Below are 6000 nucleotides of genomic sequence, written 5' to 3'. Positions count from 1 at the left end.
ATGATCTGACCAGCACAATTATAGAGGAGGAAAGGTTTATTTGAGGGCTCATGATTTCAGAGGTCTTAGTCCATAGAAGGTCGGCTCCATTCCTTGGGGCTCAAGGTGAGGTTGAACATCATGGCAGGAGAGGGTGGTGGAGGGAAGCAGCTCACATCACAGTGATCAGGAAGCAGAGAGAAAGACTCCACTCTCCAGATACAAAATATATACCCAAAGCCACACCCCAATTTCAATCTCCTCCAGTCACACCCTACCATTTTAGTTACCATTCAGTTAATCCCTATCAGAGAATTAATTCACTGATTGGGTTAAGGTTCTTACAACCCAAACAGTTCTCCTCTGAACCTTCTTGCATTGCCTTTCACATGAGCCTTTAGGGGACACCTCATATCCAAACCATAACACCCCTCTACAACCCTTCCCTCCTTCTCTCCTTCCTCTGATTGCTCTCCATGTCATGATAACCAAGATCACAGGAAACTGGCTAGCCATCCAACTCAAGTTTATTACTTTAGGGATAACATAATGCTAAGAAAACCAGACTTCTCACACCAACCTCATAGAGCCTTCTGTTCCCCAGCAGGAGAATCAGATAGATAGCAGATGCTTACTGGGTAAGGAAAATAGTTGCCAAGAAAGTTGGACCTGAGAAACATTTTTATCAAGTTATTGCAACTTGGGAAATTACCTTTCTCCTCTGAAGGAATTCATCTGCTACTTGGACCAGAATTGCTTTCTCTTTCCTTTGCATTTACAGCATGGAGACTTTCAGATACACCCCAGATCGTCATGCTGACAAGAGTCAGGGATTTGGGGCAGACAATCAATTTGTGTAGGGAAAAAAATTCTCTCGGAACACCAAGTGAAGCAAAAGTCTAGGGAACTATAATCATGACATGGTTAAGTATCCATGCTCTGCATGAAAACCCAGACCTTACCACTTACCAGCTATATGACCTTGATCTGGTTAAATATCTTCTTTGAGCACAAGTTGCTGTGAAGCTTAAATGAGCTATAAAATAATACACAAAGCCTGGTCCATAGGATGTGTTCAATACATATGAGCTAGTATCTTTAAAGTTTTCCATTTCCATCTTACACACTTTCCAGGTTACTTTGGATTTCTCTATCATGTAATGATCTCTCTACTTTAAAAAGATGGGTCCCAGGCTGGGAGATAGCTCAGCTGGTAGAATGCTTGCCCTCACAAGCACAAGGTCCTGAATTCGATCCCCAGTACCCAAAAAAAAAAAAAAAAAAAAAAAAGGGATGGGTCCCACCGACCCTATACACAGTCAGAAATTTTCTTATCAAAGGAAAAAAATCATTTAAACAGTCATTTGGAAAAGAAAGACAGGACCTACCTTAGTTTAGTATTCCTTTCTCCTAGAGAGAAAGCCTGTAACACACTGCTCACTTGACAGGTACGGGGAGACTCAGGTGACTTTCTCTGCAGCATGGAAGCCACAGGACACTGTCCCCTGAGTAGGGCCCCCATCCCTCCTAGAACTCAGAAGTGCAACCCAGCCCTTCATCACCTGGACCCCCAGTACTCCCAGAGAAGATTGTAGGTGACCTGGTTCCAGCATTGCCTGGTCCTTGGCCACCTCTGCTAACTCGGAACAGGCAGAGCAGTGTATTCTCTGGCTTTCTCCAGGTCCAAGGTAATTTTATTTAAAGGCATTTTCTTTCCAAAGGCACTATTCATCTGGTATCTCTCTCTTGTTTAGTGTCTTTACTGATTAGTGTCCAAGACCCCATAACCCATATGCTCCTGGGATAGAATTATTTTGAGTCATAATGTATTCCTCAGCTGCAGATGAGCACAAGCATGGCTGGGAAGGGGACTCAGGAGGAAATGATTATGAAAACAGAAACAGAAACCAGAATCTTTTTTTAATCACAAAGTAGATACACCTTCGCCAACATGTAACTTATTACTACCTTTCCCTTGGTCCCATAAAAAGCAAAATCTCCATCACATGGAACCCCATAAAAATGTACAATTTTTATGTTTTTATGTATCAGTTAAAATAAATTTAAATTTAAAAAATAAAAAATCTTCACACCTTTCTATCCAAACATTCTGCTTATAAATTCAGCATGTATAAGGATATATTCATTGTAGTATAGTTTCTAGTGATAACAAATTAGAAGTCCAAGCAAACTATAATAAACTACTATACAACTAAATTTAAGACACCATCTAGTAATTTAAAAAATGATATAAGTCTTCATGTAGCCTTGGAAAGCACTCCAACATATATTTGGGGACCAAAAAAAAAACAACAAGTTACTAAGCAAATTTAACCACATTTACATACACATATATGCATATACATATTTGTATTTATGCCAAACAAAAATAAAATGTGCTTTTCTATATGCACATATATACATATAATGTTAATGCATAAGAAAACAGGAACGTGGCTCTGATCCATTGGGAGAGGGAGTAGGACAATTTGGCAAGGGGCTTTCATTTTCCTCTATTATTGAATAGTTTACAAGAATGTATTGTGCATTACTGACATATTTAAATATGGGTTTATTTTTAAAGGAGTTCTTAGGAAATTTAGTGAAACAGTATCATCTCAATTAGCTGAAAATAATATGTCTAGCCAAAATGTCATCCATGACAGGAGAACTCTCTTGGCATTTACCAGCCAGTTCAACCATGAGTAGACCATTTTATGTGCCTTAGAAGAAAAGCCTGAGGCAAACGTTTGAGAGAATTGGAGGACTATATATATTTTAATGAAATCATAATATATTTTAATAATTTGGTCAGATTACAATAACCCTGCACTCACCTAGCATGCACAAGGACCACGGTTCAAATCGCCAGACCCTCAGACGGGCCGGGAACAATAAAACAATAACCCATCACTTGTTGAGAGCCACAATCATTTACTAAATTTGAACCCTCCTACCATGCAGACAAAGATCATCTTCCAAGCCCAGCAGTGAATCAGCCTAAATCACTGCTCTCCCACGAACGGTGCCTTAACAGAATAATTCCCAGTTCTCTTAGGTTTATCAGATGGAGACAAGGAACATAAGTCACCTCTCCACACAGCAGGACAGCCATGTGCTGTAGAGAAGGTGAACAATCCACATAAGGTTTTCATAATCTCAGAACTGCTCATCTGATATCCTGTTGTGGAGCACAATAAAAATATGATTGAGCTGTAAACAGGATAACTATTGGATTGTAAAGTTTACATCAGTCAGCTTATTTTTCAGCCATTCAAGCTGAAAAAATCACATATATTTTCAAAGATAACTCTTCTAGATAAATAAAATGGAAAAAAAAAAAAAAGGTATTCTGTAGAGTTCATATTGAAGTTTGAAAAACACAAATTTGAGCTTTACCACCAGCAACTTGAGAGGCTAAGGCAGGAGAGTTGCCAGTTTGAGGCTAACCTCAGCAACTTACACTGTCTCAAATTTAAATAATAATGGCTAGGGATGTAGCTCAGAAGTAGAGTGCTTGCCTAGCACATACAAGGTCTTGGGTTGAGGCCACTAGTACAAGAAAAAAATATGTATATAAACAGGTGCACATATGTGTGTGCATTTCAGAATGTCTCTGAATAAGCAGCAACTTATTAATTCATCTTTCAAACTTTTCCATCACGAGACAATTCACATTCCTGCTAGTAATGATTCTTCAAGTGACTTTAGAAAGAACTAGAGTTATCTGGTAGCTTCACCCTGTGTAGCAGCCCAGCAGTCTCTTCTCTATAGAAATGACTTGCACAAATGACTTGAGGCTGTTATTGCAAGATCATGACCTGAATATATGGAAGTAAAACTCCCCTAGAGAATTTGATGTAAGAGACGTGGAGCTTCCCAGGAATCTGAAAGAAATGGCATTTAAGTTTTCATGGCCCCTAGAGCCGGTTAAAATGTCAGAAATAAAAGGTTATTGACCTGGGAGACTTTCTTGAGAGGAAGAGGGCCCCATGATTGCAGCCACTGGGTCCCTCCAAATCAGGGATCACAAAGGAGCCTGCAGGTCACTGACTCCAGGGAAAAATAAAAGTGAGGAAATGACTGGAAAATCAACTCTGTATCTTATTTGATTTTTATTGAAGAAAGTTACTAGGCAATGCTCTGCTTTCTAAAAGAACATAATAGGTCTAGAACAAGTTGTATTCTTTTGGCTTGGGTTTTGTATTCTAAATCCATATTCTTTTAATGAGTCCTGCATTGGGACTTCCGGAAGTCCTCACAGTTCAGTTTCTGGTCTCCAAATAAGAAAATCACGGTGTAATCTGTCTGATTTGCTATTATCTCCTAACAACCATCCTCACCAACTTGCAACCAGAAAACACAGCAAACACAAAATCCACCTTAGCTTTGATCAAGACAAAATGTTAGTCATCTGAAACTGCATTTGACAGAGTGGTTGTGCCACAGGAAGTGAACTAGTAAACCAGGCTATGAAATTAGAGAAAGGGAGGAAAACAGAAAGTTCACCAATCAAAAACACAGTGGCCACTAAGATTAACTGTCTCCAGACGTAACACTGGACACCCTTTGGGAAAGATGAGCCCTGTGGAAAGTGCATTTGTATGCTTCCTAAGAGTGTTGGGAAAGTACTCCACCTCAGAAAAAATTAGGAGGCTGAAATGTCCACTTTCCCTCAGAATCCACAACAACCTGGAAACGTGCTGTTCCTGACCATTTATCACACCAGGGCCGAGCCATTGACATGCAGCTTCACACACTTCTTGGAGTTTGACACTGGTTCAGCTTGTTTTCCTGGTCCCCTGGGGCGAAAAACAAGCAATAGCCAAGAGTAATTTCACATTTTAAAAGTCCCTTCCTCTCCCAAACTTCGGTCCCCATCCACACTGCAATACAAGCTCACATTCAGAAGAGGAAGAGAAAGGAGATTTGACCCAGCTCAGCATACAACACTTTGCTGAAGAACGATGAGGTCATTGGTCAGGGACAGGTGACCACCAGTGGCTGGACTGAGATTAGAGAACAACTTCGCACAGGCGCCTGAGCAGCCAGTAGAGAGAATGACCTGGGCCTGAGTTAGACCTGAATCAATGACTTGATACGGCATCTTTGCCAATCTTAAATCCAGTTCCTATGTCTTTCATGATTTCTGATCACTGCTACACATCCAAATTCAAGGTGCTTCATTCAGCACACTGCAAATTCCAAATATATTGTTTCTATAGTGCTACACCAAGGCCTAATAGTCATGTGTATTCCCGCAGCAGCACATTGAGGAAACTGAGACAAAAGTCATCACGGTGTGTGAGTTCACAGGATTCCTTCCCCTTCCCGCAACAAGCTTAACAAGAAGCAGTATTTAGCTGGCTGTAGTGACACACCTGCAATCCCAGCTTCTCAGGAAACGAGGCGGGGGGATCACTTGATTCTAGGAATTAGAGGCCAACCTGGGTAACATAGCCAAGATTCCTCTCTGAAAAAGAAAAAAGAAGTAGTTTTTGCTCATTCAGCTCTGGTCTCTGTATTTTTAACAATCGATATCAGAAACCTGGGCAGATAGCTGCTGAACAAAAAAAAATAGAAGAGATAGGAAACTAGAGAAAAAAAAGGGAATGGATCAGCCCAATATGGGAGAGCTTTTGCGTATTGGGGCTTGAGACTGTTTTATTGATTAGGAATAAAGATGCAGAAGAGAGACAAGGAAAGGATGATTCCTTTCTGTAACAGAGCACCCTGAAAGTGGCTGAAATGGGAAGACACAATTTTGAAGATAATTTGGTAAAAATTAATGATATATTGCTCTCTCCTCCTTTTGCAATTTCTCTAGGCACAGGTTAAAAACAAAGCTGGTATTAGTCATGTTTTTCTGTGAACAACGGTTTCTTTAAATCACCTTGAGACCGGGGCCACCTGAAGCCCCAGTTATAACTAGGTTGCCCCTGAAATCAGGAGTGGTAAATCGAATCCTAGAGTTGTAGCTGGTTAGAGCCCTATTTAACAGACCCATTTTACCAACATTTT

The sequence above is a fragment of the Sciurus carolinensis genome, chromosome 6 (genome assembly GCF_902686445.1).
Source record: "Sciurus carolinensis chromosome 6, mSciCar1.2, whole genome shotgun sequence".
NCBI lineage: Eukaryota > Metazoa > Chordata > Mammalia > Rodentia > Sciuridae > Sciurus > Sciurus carolinensis.
The sequence above is the reverse complement of the archived record's forward strand: the minus strand, read 5'-3'. Positions refer to the sequence as shown.